Source organism: Salmo trutta, chromosome 5 (genome assembly GCF_901001165.1).
Source record: "Salmo trutta chromosome 5, fSalTru1.1, whole genome shotgun sequence".
In the NCBI taxonomy this organism is placed as follows: Eukaryota; Metazoa; Chordata; class Actinopteri; order Salmoniformes; family Salmonidae; genus Salmo; species Salmo trutta.
Genome location: NC_042961.1, coordinates 32,527,681 through 32,545,189, shown reverse-complemented (window position 1 = coordinate 32,545,189; position 17,509 = coordinate 32,527,681). Strand labels below are relative to the sequence as shown.

The 17,509-nt window shown below is 42.3% G+C and overlaps 1 long non-coding RNA gene across 1 annotated transcript; it reads left to right on the top strand.

The window, feature by feature from the left end:
* Nucleotides 1-3,378: 3,378 nt before the first annotated feature.
* On the top strand, nt 3,379-5,712 carry LOC115194076 (uncharacterized). Its single transcript, XR_003878283.1, has 2 exons — nt 3,379-4,446; nt 4,917-5,712. It is a non-coding gene; the product is annotated as an uncharacterized LOC115194076 (long non-coding RNA).
* The last annotated feature ends 11,797 nt before the right edge of the window (nt 5,713-17,509 follow it).

Sequence of the window (17,509 nt, the reverse complement as noted above, 5' to 3'; positions counted from 1 at the left end):
ACTCCTCCCTCATCCACATCTGGGGGCATGGCAGGAAACCAGCTCTGATCTGATACACCTGCACTGCTTGCCACTTCTGATTGGTCAAAATGGAGATGCCCCTGACTTTTCTCCTCCTCTTATTGGCTGACCCACAGCTGCCCCCTCTATTCCTCTACTCTGGTTGGCTGTGGGGCCGGGCCAGTGGTTGGCAAGGCTGGGGGCTGCAGGTGATGTTTATGTTGGAGCTATTCATGCCTCAATCTTATCTGATGCCATTTAGATTCAGAATGTCACAGTGCTCGGTGAACCATAGCCTCACCTTACCACAGCAATACACTACCCTCCTTCAAGACTTGCTTGGGAAAAGGGGGGATTGAGGAAAAAAGAATGGCAAAGCAACAGGATTTCTGGAACATTACCATGTGATGACATACTGTTATCAACTCCCTGTAATGACTTGTGGACAGAATAATCTTTAAATTGCTTGCGCCATCTTTAAAACGGCTCTTTTGTGGCTGCCACGCCTGCATACTGTGGTGGAGACCGTTATTTACAAAAGCACCGTGAATCAATGGGGACATTATAGTGGAAGTGTGGTATTGCCTCCATCAATTACTGTAGCATATAGTCTCTGGCTCCAGTATAGGACTCTTAACTGTTTCTACAGTGTTAATCCCCTGAGAATAGTCTGTGTGTGGAGTTGACACAGTAGCTAACAAGAATATACAGACAGAAAAGAGCAGACTATAGGCTCTTGGACTGGAATCACTGCTGGAAAGTGAACCAGACAAAAAAGGAGACACTAAGCCTTTATTGTCTAGTCTTTACTGTTACTGAATGGTAGGTTTGCAGTGTAATATGTTGTTTTTAGTGTTTCATATTCTTCATGTGATTGTGGTGTAGGCCGTCATTGTAAATAATAATTTGTTTATAACTCACTGAGCTACACATCACTGCCAGACCCAAATACGCTCTCTCTCTCATACACACAGTACACACACTCACTTTTACTGTGTGCGTGCATGCATGCACGTTTAGTTGTGTGAACAACACAACAGAGATTCCATTAAGCACTATTAAGTGAATTAATAACAGACAAAGGTGGAAAGAGAGAGATACCTAAATATGGACAGACAATTAAATAAAAGAGGTTGTAAGCACGTAGGGCAGTGGAAAGAGAAAAGGCTGCTAAATGTTGTTTTCCTTGACTTTTAGGAGGGCCTTAGGGAGGGGATATGTGTGTTGCAGTAGTCTGTTTCAGTCTGGACATTAAGGCTGTGCGTCCCAACTTGCACAGTATTCCCTACAATGTTTACTACTTTTGACCAAAGCCATATGGGCCCTGGTCAAAAGTAATGCATTGTGTAGGGAATAGGGTGCCATTTTGGATGCAGACTAGGTAACAGAGATGCCTCAGATCCTCCTGGTAGAGAGGAAAACCCCCAGATCTAATTTTCACGGTCCTTGGGGAGATTAGAGGAGGGGAGGACATGGTTGATTATGAAGGAAATGGCCTCTCATGGACTCTGTAGTAACCTGAGCTGGGCATACAGCCGGATAAATAAGGGTATTCGGTATTAGGGATGCATGATATATCGGTGAACATATCAGAATCGGACGATATTAGCTAAAAATGCCAACATTGGTATCGGCCTGATGTCTATTAACGCCGATGTGCAAAACCGATGTCAAAGCTGATGTGCGTACCTATATAACGTAGGTACATGACGTAATGACACCACGTAAAATGTTGCGCTACACATGCAACACAGCATTCCATACCTAGCCACAATGTATGTTGTGTGGATCGAGCAGTCAACAAGTCAAGCAGTCATTTGAAAGAGTAAGAACATTTCAGCAAGACAACTCTAGCTAGCTAACTATAGCTACTGAAACATATTGTTGTTTTGCTATGTTTGACTAGGCAAGTCAAATAGTGTTATTTGACGTGAATGTTTTTTGACACTCATAGACCCAAATGGCGTTCCATAGTATGAGAAATCCTGGTTGAGAATGAAACGACTGAACAAATGAACAACGAAACAGCACAGCAAGTAAGTGAAAGAAATAGGTTTAGATTATGTTTTACTGGTAATGTGGACATACGTAAATGCCAACAAAACTACTTTTTGGTCAGTGTGAGGTGTGCGTGTGTGTATTTGTGTGTGTAATCTTATTTAACTAGGCAAGTCAGTTAAGAACAAATTCTTATTTACAATGACGGCCTACCCCGGCCAAACCCGGACGATGCTGGGCCAATTGTGCGCCGTCTTATGGGACTCCCACTCACGGCTGGATGTGAAACAGCCTGGTTTCGAACCAGGGACTGTAGTGACTCCTCTTGCACTGAGATGCAGTGCCTTAGACCGCTGCGTCCGTGTGTGTGTTCACTATTTTACTGTACTAGAATGCTTAAAAGGTCGCAAAAATGTTAAATACCGGTATCGTTTTTTTTGGCAAGGATCATATCGGATATTGGTTTCGGACAAAAATGGCATTTTAGGTGCATCACTATTGGGTATTCCTTTTCAGGGTAGGATGGAGGGGAAAGGGGGGGAGTATATCGTGGAGAAATGACAAGATTATGTTGATAATACTGTTATTGCATCAAATGGAACAAAATAGGGTTATTAGAACTCTATTGTGTCTGTGTGAAGTGAGAGGAGTTTCTGAGATTTAACTCTAGCAAGTGATTTATGATGGTCTTGTCCTCTCTCGGAGCCCACATTCCATAGAATGAGTTGGGGTGGAGATGGCTCCGGTATGGATAACGATGAGAGTAACTTTGTTTTGGGGGCCAGACCCTGGTTTCTACACAATGAGAACAGTCTTTACAGCAGTATCTTTCATACAAATCCTAAATCCTAATCATGTGACCCATTCCATACATCTGTTGTTTGTCATGAACATTTATAGCAGTTTGCTATGAAATGCTGTGGCTCACAAATCCCCTCATTGGGCTCTCAACGAATCACCTACAGGTGGGTCGTCAACACAGCCTTCATTATTGCAATAATTTATTGTTTTGAATAAATTAATATCCTGATGGTGATTGACCTTGTCTCTCCTTATTATTGGTTAGAATTTCCCACGATGGGGTGTGTATGTGCAGCAAACGTATGTATCTGAACCCTACTCTCACTAGATTGGCTTCTTTTCGGTGTTGGTGTGCCGAGTAGTTCTGCAGTTAGGGGGACTCTAGAGGAGTAATGTGTTTATGTTTCTAGTCAAGCGGATGTGTGTTTCCTCTCTGTGCAGCAAGCCGGACACATCAGCACTGTGTGGAGATGGGATGTGAGGGACGTTGGAGGCACAGAGGTGTTGGGCTGTCTGTTCCGCTGTCTGTGTACATGCAACAAACACACACACACACACACACAGAGTCTGTCGCCCAGGGCAGGCTCACACTCCTGTAGGTTAGCGCGTGTTTACTCTGCAAACGCAACCAGACCCTGGTGCCATTCTCTGGTGGCCTTCATAGGAAAGCATCTTTACTGCTATAAAGGTATGATGGTAATCAATCAGACCAAGTCAAACTGTACTGTTTGTCCTTTAAGGTTTTGGTTGGAAAAGTTATGGCTATGGAATCTTGTGTTGTCCTTTCATGAAATTAAAATTGGGTTATTATGTCGACTAGGGGGCAGCATAGGTCTGGCTATGTGGCAATGTAAGTGTTGTGAGGGAGAATTCAGTCTGAGATATGAGGTAATCTTCTAAGGTTCATTCACTGTTCATCTCAGTCCAGTAATTCTCCCTAATTTCAATTCTCAATACGTAAGCTAGTTCAACCGTATTCTTTATTGTAAACAAAAAATAATAATTTGAATGACACATATTCCTCACAGTGGATTCCACTCTGTTTACTAAGAACAGCTACATCACATACACATGAGATTATAAAAAAAACAAACATTGCCCAAACCCCCTCCATTCCCACCTTCTTCTGTGATGGCACTGCAGTGGATAGCAGCTGTCTTATGGGCTCCTGACCAATTCTGATAATATTTCACACTGATCTTTACTTTTTTTGTACATAATGTCTCTGCCATCAGTTTCCTATGACTGGAACAGCTTCTGGACATCAGAACAGAGATCGCTAACCTCGAATTAGACAACTTGTTTTACTTCTCTTACTGCTCCGGACATTCTGCATTCCTCCCTACCAGACCCTAATCCCCGGACTCGAAAGAGGAAATGGCGGCATAAAGACAGGCAAGCGAGCCGGCACCCTGACGAGACCTAACGTTGCCCTCTGTTTATATTGGCGAATGTGCAGTCACTGGAGAACAAACTAGATGAGCTCTGTTCTAGGGTATCCTGTCAACGGGACCTGAAAAACTGTAATATCCTATGTTTTTCAGAGTCATGGCTGAATGAGGACATGGATATATATCACGCTGGTTTTTTCTACGCATCGTCAAGACTGGACAGCAGACTCGGTAGTAGTAAGTCGAAGGAGGAGGGGTATGTGTCCCTTTTGTTAGCAACAGCTAGTGCGCAATCTCTAATGTTAAGGAAGTCTCGAGTTTTTGCTCACCTGCGCTAGAATACCTCATCATAAGCTGCAGACCATACTATTTACCAATAGTTTAGCTATATTTTTCATAGCTGTCTATTTACCACCACAGCCTGATGCTGGCACTATTTTTGTACAGCATGTATTTTGTACAGCTCGTGCAGAGAGTAAGATGATGATCTGGGTGGCTGCATTGCATAACATGCTATTCATGCTGTTTCTTATCAGATACATTGTTGAAATTATAATTATATTGTGCATTGTAATTTTCATGTCACTTATTGTATTATTATTGTAAACTTGTATTATTTTTGGAAACCATTGAATCGGCTCAGTCAACATTGCCAAACCAGCACGTATGCAGAGAGTAGGATGATGATATGTGGTGTCTTTTGCATGATGTGCTGTTTCCTATCAGATAATACATCCATAACTGGTGCTACGTGCTGGACTCTTTGTCGATGATTGTTCCCAACGCAAGAAGAGTACTGTTAAAGTGGTGCTGTGACCGTTCTTCTGGATCAACCTTCGCTGGGCTTCCATTCCAGAAGTTTGCCGTGGTTTCCATTGGAGAATCAGATAGGAGTTTGCTAGTGCAGTTTGACCTGTACCTCATTTCGCCCCAGGAAGGCACCAGTGTCTTATTTTTCTCAGTACTGAAGTGTTTTGATGATTTTTGCTCTTGAGACACTTTATACATTCATTGGGACTTTAACTTCACTGATAAGTCATATAATCTTCATTGTATTTGTTTATTTACAATTCTAATGTATATATTATATAACTAGGTTGGGTTTTATCAGTGTAGCGGAGATTTTTCATTTTCAAGTAATTTTTGGGGTAACACTTTACTTAACACCCAGCATCTTAACACATTATGACCACATGATAACCATGTCATAACAGCAGATCATAATCTGTCATAATATGGTCAAACACTGTCATGACTCATTTACACCTGTTGTGATATACAGTACCGGTCAAAACGTTTGGACACACCTACTCAAGGGTTTTTCTTCATTTTTACTATTTTCTACATTGCAGAATAATAATAACTATGAAATAATACAAAATCTGGATGGTAAATTGCTGAGGTTGGTAGCGAAATACATTGTGACTCCTGTTTGTCACATCTTCAACACTTACATTGGATAAAAGTAAACTTGTAACCTGCTCTTTTGAGAAAATGGCCATTAAATGTTTTGGTACACCTACTGGAGAGAGAATTTTTTGTCTACACTCATTCAGCATCGTTCACACCCTCTTAAACTTTAGCCCCACCCAGCTCTTTAACTTCTACGGGCTAGGTGGGCAAGCGTCCCACCCCTGGTACACCCTATCAACAGCAGGTGAAATATCAAGGGTGCCAAATTTGAAAACAATTAAATGTCATAATTCAAATTTCTCAAACATACAACTATCTTACACCCTTGAAAGATAAACATCTCCTTAATCTAACCACATTGTCCGATTTCAAAAAGGCTTTACGGCGAAAGCATAAAGTTAGATTATGTTAGGACAGTACATTGAAAATAGCTGTGTGTAATGTTTTGTCAATGGAAAGACAGGCGTCACCAAAAGCAGAAAACCAGCTAAAATGATGCACTAACCTTTCACAATCTTCATCAGATGACACTCCTAGGACATTATGTTAGACAATACATGCATTTTTAGTTCTATCAAGTTCATATTTATATCCAAAAACAGCGTTTTACTATGGCGTTGATGTTGAGGAAATATTTTCCCTCCGATACCACCAGTCAATCAGCACAACAAATTAAATAATTACTATTCGAAAACATTGGTAAAATATTATATTGTCATTCAAAGAATTATAGATTAACATCTCGTGAACGCAACCGCATTGCCAGATTTAAAAATAACCTTACTGGGAAATCACACTTTGCAATAATCTGAGTACTGCGCCCAGAAAAATAGGCTTTGCGATACAGACTAGGCGCCATGTTGGAGAGATCTAAAATCAAAAATACTATGTAAATATTCCCTTACCTTTGATTATCTTCATCAGAAGGCACTTCCAGGAATCCCAGGTCCATAACACATGTAGTTTTGTTCGAAAAAGCTCATAATTTATGTCCAAAAAGCTCCGTGTTGTTAGCGCGTCCTGTAGGCTACTCAAAAACATGAACGACGCCCGCCGGACTTGTCTTCACCAAAGAGGGGGAAAAAAATATTTACGTTCATTCAAACATGTCAAACGTTGTATAGCATAAATCATTAGGGCATTTTTCAATCAGAACTTCAATAATATTCAAGGCGGACGATTGCATTCTCTTTTAAAACGTATTGGAACAAGAGTACCCAAACATGCACTCGCTCGCCAGAGTAGTATCGGCCATCCGCTTATGACCAACGTTCCAAGTCTCTTGTTTGGTCAGTTTTCACAGTAGAAGACTCAAACCACTTTGTAAAGACTGGTGACATCTAGTGGATGGCGTAGGAAGTGCTCAATGATTAATAAGTCCCTGTGTGTTTCAATAGCATAGGCTTAAAAGTAATTCAACACATTAGATACCCACTTCCTGTTAGAAATTGTCTCAGGGTTTTGACTGCCATATGAGTTCTGTTATACTTACAGACACCATTCAAACAGTTTTAGAAAATTCAGAGGTTTCTATCCAAATCTGTTAATAATATGCATATCCTAGCTTCTGAGTTGGTGTAGGAGGCAGTTAAAAATGGGCACATTTTTTTTCAAAATTCTCAATACTGCCCCCTAGCCCCAACAGGTTATCACATGAGGCCATGTACTAAACAACCAAATATTTCAGGACTAAAGGCTGGTTTATACTACGGGTGTGTTCGGAAATTCAATCTGGAGTGTCATAATGTGCTCAGAGCGCGCTCTGGCCATTTGTAATCTCGTTGTCGGATTGTCCGTTCGTAAATTCAGAGCGATTTGCTCTTGGAGCGTTAAGAGCGCACACTGGACGCTCTGGCCGAGGAGTAGGGTTGATCCGAGCGTTCTGACCTAACAGTCATGCACCCACGCTAACTGGCTAATGTTGGCTAGCTTGCTAGCTACTTCCAGACACAAATGAGGGAACAGCTCACTCTGACCATTTGACTTGCCCTTGAGGTGCTGGTTAGGCTGTTTTTATGTTATCCAGAGCATTGGTGACTGCAACTGTGCTGCTGGCAACAATTTAATTACACCCATTTTGCGAACTTTTACTGACACCGGCCATATTCAACGGGTGTTGAGCGTTCGTAGATTTGTCAGTTATTCCGCGCTCTGGTACACTCAGACTAGAGTGCTCTGAAATTGGAGTAGATAGCCAGAGCAAATTTACCAGCTATGTCTATCGACAGTTTTCGCAGTGACATCATGAACATTATTGAATGGTTACTTGCATAGTGGAGTCTTTTGTTTAGACATTTAGTTAGCTATCTAAACAATAAACCATAATCCAAACTCAATAATCTAAACAATAAACCATAATCCCAACTCAATAATCCCAATCCCAATTTAACGTTACTAACCTGTATGAATCTGCAGGTGGCTAACCAACCAGGTTCAATGTTAGCTAGCTAACATTAGGCTATAACTAGCAATGCAAAAAGCTCTGAGATACAAATAATATTACTACACAGATCATACATGGAACCTTAGCTAGCGAGCCATTCAGATAATGTTAGCTAGCTAGCTAACAATATGCTTTAACTTGCAATGAAAATGACTTTCTGACAAAATTAGAAATGTGTAATATCGGAAAATGTAGCTTGCTAGACTATCTTACCCGTATACATGGATGTACGCTTCTCCCTTTGTCACGGATGCCATGGTTGCCTTGCACCATGCCCAAACCGGATGCGCGCCCAAATTGATTTTGTACCCCCACACCAAACGCGATCACGACACACAGATTGAAATATCAAAACAAACTCTGAACCAATTATATTAATTTGTCCTGGGATATAAACGTTGAGTTGTTATTTTACCTGAAATGCACAAGGTCCTCTACTCCAACAATGAATCCACACATAAAACGGTCAGCCAAATCGTTTATAGTCATCTCTCCTCCTTCCAGGCTTTTTCTTCTTTGGACTTTATATGGCTATTGGCATCTAACTTTCATAATAAGGTGTATTACCACAACTGACCAACCGACCGACCTCAGTTCATCTTTCAATCACCCACATGGGTACAATAACCAATGAGGAGATGGCACGTGGGTATATGCTTCTGTAAACCAATGAGGAGATGGGAGAGGCAGGACTTGCACCATGTTCAGCGTTCAACATCTATGTGTACATTATTTTGCAACGCTCATGCACGCGATGCGAGCGGTGTGGTCAGCATATAAATTTGAAGATGTAATCCTGAGACGGGTGTTTTATACAACAGCCTTCTGCGTGTTCTCTTTTCAACTCTGTCTGCATATTTGCAATCAAATGCCAGAATTTTCTCCATCTCCTTAGCTGTCATACTCTAATTCCACTCTGCATTCCACTGATTTCAAAACTCGGTCTTCCAGAAAGTGGAGAGCTACATTTTTGCAGTTTTACTACGTGATCTCTTTAAAAAAAGACACGTTAACCTGTCTGGGCTAGGGGGCAGTATTGAGAATTTTGGAAAAAATATGTTCCCATTTTTAACTGCCTCCTACACCAACTCAGAAGCTAGAATATGCATATTATTGTTCAGGTTTGGATAGAAAACACTCTGAATTTTCTAAAACTGTTTGAATGGTGTCTGTGAGTATAACAGAACTCCTATGGCAGGCAAAAACCTGACAAGGTTTCAAGCAGGAAGTACCCTGTCTGACAAGGAGTCGTGCGTCTTGCATCTTTTATTGAAAAGTAAGGATCTTAGCTGTAACGTGACAATTCCCAGGGCTCCGATAGGCTCTCAGAGCCCGGGAAATAACTGAAGGTTTACGAGGGAGCCTCAGGCTGAAACACATTATCACCTTTTGTAAGTGGCTGCTCCGAGGACCTTTGAATGAGGCGCGTGCACGAGTCGCTCCTGAGGAGAAATTTTATTCGGGCTGTTTAGGCTCAATGCATACTCCCGGTCGGAATATTATCACTTATCTACGAGTTAAATGGCATAAAAATTGGTTTTAAACAGCGGTTGACATGCTTCGAAGTACGGTAATGGAATATTTAGACATTTTTGACACGCCAATGCGCCATGCGCAGGGACCGTGAAGGAAGCATTCTGATAGTGTCTAGAACTCACTAACAAACGTCGCTGTTTGGATATAACGATGGATTATTTGGGACCAAACCAACATTTGTATTGAAGTAGAAGTCCTGGCAGTGTATTCTGATGAAGAACAAGCAAGGTAAGAACATTTTTCTTATAGGAATGTGATTTTGGTGGAGGCTGACCTGGGTGGGTATCTAAATAGCTAGCCCTGTAATGCCGGGCTATGTACTTAGATTATTGCAAAATGTGCTTCATCCGAAAAGCTATTTTAAAATCGGACATATCGAGTGCATAGAGGAGTAATGTATCTATAATTCTTAAAATAATTGTTATGCTTTTTGTGAACGTTTATCGTGAGTAATTTAGCAAACTGTTAGTAAATTCCCCGGACGTTTGCGGGGGTTATGCTTTTTCTGAACGTCACATGCTAATGCAAAAAGCTGTTTTTGATATAAATATGAACTTGATTGAACAGACATGCATGTATTGTATAACACAATGTCCTAGGTGTGTCATCTGATGAAGATCATCAAAGGTTAGTGCTGCATTTAGCTGTGGTTTGGGTTTATGTGACATGATATGCTAGCTTGAAAAATGGGTGTCTGATTTTTTCTGGCTGGGTACTCTGCTGACATAATCTAATGTTTTGCTTTCGTTGTAAAGCCTTTTTGAAATCGGACAGTGGGGTTAGATTAACGAGATTCTTGTCTTTAAATAGCTGTAAAATAGTCATATGTTTGAGAAATTGAAGTAATAGTATTTCTAACGATTCAAAAATCGCGCCACTGGAATTTCAGTAGCTGTTACGTAGGTGGGACGAGTTCGTCCCACATACCCCAGAGAGGTTAAATATGATTACCTACACATACTGACCAGCTCATGTTATAGACAGAAGCGTGCTAGATGGCAGACCAATCCGAAGTCATCTCTCGGCATGTCCAGCCCACCCATTATCTCAGCCAGTCATGGGTAGTAGGAAGGTTCCTGACTTTTTCTGTGGCTAAACCAACTAGGCTTGTAATTTAACAATTTTATTCGTACAGATGGCATAGACGTTTGTTATTAAGGTACATGAAAGTTTACATATTCCAGAGTGCACTTCAGCCAAAAAACGCATTTAGATTTTTTTTTTTTTACGTTTACGTTCAAATGTCTCTCCTGTGATATAGTGACACTCGACATACGCCTAGTTTCCTGAAATGAAACAGATTATTTTGTGTATTTTGTTGACAAAAAATAACAGTTCATTGTAATCCAACTTTGTAACACATTTTGGGGGAAAAGTAAAGGGGGTGAATACCTTCTGAAGTCACTAAATATAATTGTATTATTATAATAAAATAAATCATTGTGTGTGTGAGGGGACCTGACTAAACTGATCAATTGCCCTGGGTAGGTGAACTGAAAAAGGTTCCTGATGTAAACACACCCAGAGTTGAGCTAGAGGTCTCTGCTCTATTGATATTCACCCCGAAGCCCCTAGGGGCCACAGCCCACTGCCGTGTTGTGACATCACCTGCCGGAAGCACTGAGCAACAGGAATAACTGGAGACTTTATCTGGGAAGAAGTAGCAAGAAGGGAAAGAAGCTTGAATTCATCCTCGATTACCATAATAGAATTAGCCTTGGACAAACAAAGCAGGCATTAGTGCACCCACGGTGGCATTTGGAGAAGATCCCTCCGTCTTTCCTCTCTTTGCAGGCCCTTGCAGCTAAAGCAAAGGAAAAACTTCCATTTGTTCCCCTTTCATGAATCATGCAGGATTTCAACAAGGGGCTCAAATCCACAAACGTATGGACGCGTACACACACGTACATACATACTCGCGTAAACCCTCATACACACCCACAAACGTATACATACACACACGCTCTTACTGGTCCGTTCTGTGCCTATTAGATGTATAGCTGCAAAGTCTTCCCTCTCTCAAACACACAACATATAGACAGACAGGAAGCATGTACTGCCTATCAGTGAAGATTACATCTACATAACTCCAACAGCAGCTCGGATTTGATTTGAACAAGCCACTGTCCAACACTATGGTTGTTTTCTCTGTCTCCCCGTCACTTTCTCCCTTTCTTCTCCGTCTCATCTTGTCACTCTGTACTCCCCCCATTTCTACTGTCTATTTTGTTATTTTGAGAATGCCATGCTGATGTAATGCTGGAACCCCGGGACGATCCACCCCATTTAGACAGGACCCTCAGTAGCACCCCAGTCCCCCAAATGAGCCGAGACATGGCAAAATTGTGATAAGGGCATTATCATGCAGTAAGGAAAGTTTCATGTCTTCTGGACAGTATCATGCAGAGCAGTGTGTGTGTCTATATGACTATATGAGCACTTCTCTAAACTCTCTAAATCTGATGTGAAATTCAGAATCAAATCAAATGTATTGGTCACACACTTCGTAAACAACAGGTGTAGGCTAACAGTGAAATGCTTACATACGGGTCATTTTCCAACAATGTAGAGATAAAGATAAAAAAGATCAAATAAAAATATTAATAGTGACATGAGGGATAAATACACAGTGAATAACAATAAAAAGTAAAAATAACATGGCTATATGCAGGGAGTGCCAGTACTGAGTTGATGTGCAGGGATATGGGCTAATTGAGGTAGCTATGTACATAATGGGGTAAAGTGACTAGGCAACAGGATAGATAATAGACTGAGCAGTAGCTCACACTCTGTGTGTAGACCATGTTAATTCCTTAGTGATGTGGACAACGAGGAACTTGAAGCTCTCGACCCACTCCACTACAGCCCCATCGATGTGGATGGGGGCGTGCTCATCTCTGTTTCCTGTAGACCACAATCAGATCCTGACATTGAGGGAGAGGTTATTGTCCTGGCACCACACTGCCAGGTCTCTGGCCTCCTCACTATAGGCTGCCTCATCATCATCTGTGATCAGTCCTACCACCATTGTGTCGTGAGTAAACTTGTTGATGGTGTTGGAGTTTTGCGTGGTCACACGGTCATGGGTGAACAGAGAGTACAAGAAAGGACTAAGCACACATCCGAGGGGCCCCCGTGTTTGTCAGCATAGCCAATGTGTTGTTGCCTATACTCAACGCCTGGGGGTGGCCCGTCAGGAAGTCCAGGATCCAGTTGAAGAGGGAGTTGGTCAGTTCCAGTGTCCTGAGCTTGGGGATGAGTTTGAAGGGGACTATGGTGTTGAATGCTGAGCTATAGTCAATGAACAGCATTCTTACATAGGTATTCCTTTTGTCCAGGTGGGTGAGGCCAGTGTGAAATGCTATAGATATTGCATTATCTATGCATCTGTTGGGGCGGTATGCGAATTGGAGTGGGTACAGGGTGTCTGTGATGATGGTGTAGATGTGAGCCATGACCAGCCTTTCATGGTTATAGATATGAGTGCTTTGGGACGATAGTCAACTAGGAAGGTTATCTTGGCATTCTTGGGCATGGGACTATAGTGGTCTGCTTGAAACAAGTTGGTATTGCAGACCAGGTCAGGGACAGGTTGAAAATATCAGTGAAGACACTTGCCAGCTGGTCAGTGCATGCTCTGAGTACACGTCTTGGTATTCCATCTGGCCCCGTGGCCTTGCAAATGTTAACCTGTTGCATGGTTTAGTGTTGCTTGCTCAAAGCGAAGGCATTTACTGTAGCTCTTCTGGTATGCGGCTGGGTTTCCCTTTGTAATCGATGATAGTTTACAAGCCTTGCCACAGCTGTCAAGCGTCAGAGCCGGCGTAGTAGGATTCGGTCTTAGTCCTGTATTGACGCTTTGCCTGTTTAATGGCTTGTCAGAGGTCATAGTGCGATTTTTATAAGCATCTGGATTAGTGTTCCGCTCCTTGAAATCAGCAGCTCTAGCCTTTAGCTCAATGTAGATGTTGCCTGTAATCTGTGGCTTCTGGTTGGGGTATGTACGTACGGTCACTGTTGAGTCGTTGTCGTCAATGCACTTATTAATGAAGCCGGTGACTGACGTGGTAAACGCCTTAATGTTGTCGGATGAATCCTGGAACATATTCCAATCTGTGCTAGCGAAACAATCCCATAGCTTAGCATCTGCTTCATCAGACCACTTCTGTATTGAGCGAGTCACTAGTACTTCCTGTTTGAGTTTTTTCTTGTAAGAAGGAAACAGGAGGATAGAGTTATGGTCTGATTTTCCAAAGGCTTGGCCTTGTTTGCGTTTCTGTGTAGTGAATAAAGGAGATCTAGAGTTTTGTCACCTCCAGTTGCACAGGTAAAACTTTGGTAAAACAGATTTGTGTCCCCTGCATTAAAATCACCGGCCACGAGGAACTATGCCTCTGAATGTGCATTTTTTGTTTTTCAGCAAGCATTAGCTGAAATTATATTCAACAAAATGCACCACAAATATCCACAAAGGAAACATGTACAATATTCCGGCAATGTTTACAACATAATTGATGTAACTTGTATATTCCGAGCTGCACATAGGAGTATACAAATCACTTTTGATGTACGGTGCTTTGCAACCGTTAACTTACCGCTTGTTTGTCGCTTGTTGACTGGGACGATTGTAACTACTGACCACTACAACCACTGACCAAATGTACTGACCACAACTACTGACCACAACCACACAACTACTTACCACAGTTACTAACCACAAACACCCACACAACTGATGACCATAATGAATGACTTCAAGTACATCCGTCTGACCACAACTACAGACCACAACCACTGACCAAAAGCACTAACCACATTCACTGACCACAACTACTGACCACACAACTACTGAACTTCACAACGACTGACCACAACCACACAACTACTGACAAAACGACTGACCCCAAGCACCCACATGACTACTGACCATAATTACTGACCACAACTACTGCAAACAAATCCTGATCACAATTACTGACCACAACTACTGGCCACAACCACACAACTAATGTCCACAACTATTGACCACAACCACATAACTACCGACCACAATTACTGACCACAACTACACCACTGCTGTCCACAACCATACAACTACTGACCACAACTCCTGACCAAAACTACTGCCTACAAGTACTGAACACAACTCCTGACCAAAACTACTTACCACAAAAATATAACTCCTGACCATAACTCTTGACCACAACTACTGACATTGTCCATAGTGTACAGCCCAAAGACCCTGCTACACAACTACTGACCACAACCACACAAATATTAAAATAAACAACTACTGACCACAACTACTACTGACCCCACAACCACACTACTTACCCCACACCACCTGACCAAAACTACTGACCACAACCTCACAAATACTAAACACACAACTACTGACCACAACTACTGACCAAAACAATATAACTACAGACCGCAACCACTGACCACAAACACACAACTACTTACCCCACAGCTCCTGACCAAAACGACTGACCACAATTAGTGACCACAACCACACAAATACTAAACAAACAACTACTGACAAAAACAATACAACTACATACCACGGTTACTGACCACAGTCACCCACCCAACTACTGACAATAATTACTGACCACAACTACTGACCACAATCAATGTCCACAACTACTGACCACAAGCAATGACCATGACCATACTGTACCGTCCAAAGTCCCTGCAACACAACTACACAACTACTGACCACAACCACACTACTACCAACAACTACCGAACCCACCACCACTTACACCACACCTACTGAACACAACTATTGACCATAACTCCTGACCACAACTGCTGACCAAGATTACTGACCACAGACAACTTCTGACCCCAATTACTGACCAAAACAATACAACTACATACCACGGTTACTGACCACAATCACCCACCCAACTACTGACAATAATTACTGACCACAACTACTGACCACAATCAATGACCACAACTACTGACCACAAGTAATGACCACGACCATACTGTACCGTCCAAAGTCCCTGCAACACAACTACACAACTACTGACCACAACTACTACCAACAACTACCACCACCACTTACACCACACCTACTGAACACAACTATTGACCATAACTCCTGACCACAACTACTGACCAAAATTACTGACCACAAACAGACAACTTCTGACCCCAATTACTGACGAAAACAATACAACTACAGACCATAACTCCTGAACACATCTACTGACCACAACTACTGTACACAACCACTAAACTACTGACCACAACTAACTACCAAAATTACTCTCCACAATCACAGACCATAACCACTGACCGCACTACTGACCACAACCACACAACTATTGACAACACAATTTAATGGCTCAGACACGAAACGAATGTGGCAGGGTCTACAGACAATCATGGACTACAAAGGGAAAACCAGCCACGTCACAGACACTGACCCCTTCCTTCTGGACAAGCTAAACACCTTTTTCGCCCGCTCTGAAGATAACACAGTGCCACCAACGCGGCCCGCTACCAAAGACTGTAGGCTCTTCTTCTCGGTGGCCTACGTGAGTAAGACATTTAAGCGTGTTAACCCTCACAAGGCTGCCAGCCCAGACGACATCCCTAGCCACGTCCTCAGAGCATGCGTAGACCAGCTGGCTGGAGCGTTTATGAAGAGATTCAATCTTTCCCTATCCCAGTCTGCTGTCCCCACTTGCTTCAATTGTCCACCATTGTTCCTCTACCCAAGAAAGAAAAGGTAACTGAACTAAATGACTATCACCCTGTAGCACTCCTGTCATCATGAAGTGCTTTGAGAGGCTAGTTATGATCATATCACCTCTACCTTACCTGACACCCGAGACCCACTTCAATTTGTGTCCCGCCCCAATAAATCCACAGACGATGCATTCACCATCGCACTGCACACCATCCTATCCCTTCTGGACACGCGGAATACCAATATAAGAATTTTGTTCATTGACTATAGCTCAGCATTTAACAGCATAGTACCCTCCAAGCTCATAATTAATCTCGAGGCCCTGGGTCTGAACCCTGCCCTGTGCAACTTGGTCCTGGACTTCCTGACAGGCTGCCCCCCAGGTGGTGAAGGTAGGAAACAACACCTCCACTTCGCTGATCCTCAACACAGGGGTCCCACAATGGTGCATGCTCAGTCGTCTCCTGTACTTCCTGTTCAGCCATGACTGCATGGCCATGCGCGCCTCCAACTCAATCATCAAGTTTGCAGACGACACAACAGTAGAAGACAACAGTAGAAGACCTGATTACCACTGCCTGGTATGGCAACTGAACCGCCCGCAACCGCAGGGCTCTCCAGAAGGTGGAGCGGTCTGCCCAACGCATCACCGGGGATAAACTACCTGCCTTCCAGGACACCTACATCACCCGATGTCACAGGAAGGCCAAAAAGATCATCAAGGACATCAACCACCCGAGCCAAGGCCTGTTAACCTGTTGAGGCCACGGGTTAGCAATGAACCCTGAGACTGGATTGCTAGCAAGGCTGGAAATTCAAAACATCAAAAATCTAATAATTTCAATTTCTCAAACAATCAACTATTTTACACCATTTAAAAGATAAACATCTCCTTAATCTAACCACATTGTTCGATTTTCAAAGAGGCTTTACGGCAAAAGCATAAAGTTAGATTATGTTAGGACAGTACATAGCCACAAAAGTACAAACATCCATTTTCAATTCAAGGTCAGGCGTCACCAAAAGCAGAAACCAGCTAAAATTATGCACCAACCTTTGACAATCTCCATCAGATGACACTCCTAGGACATTATGTTATACAATACATGCATTTTTTGTTCCATCAAGTTCATATTTATATCCAAAAACCGCATTTTACAGTAGCGGTGAAATTCTGATTTTTTTCTTCTCTGAAATGCTTCTGGTGAACAACGTTAC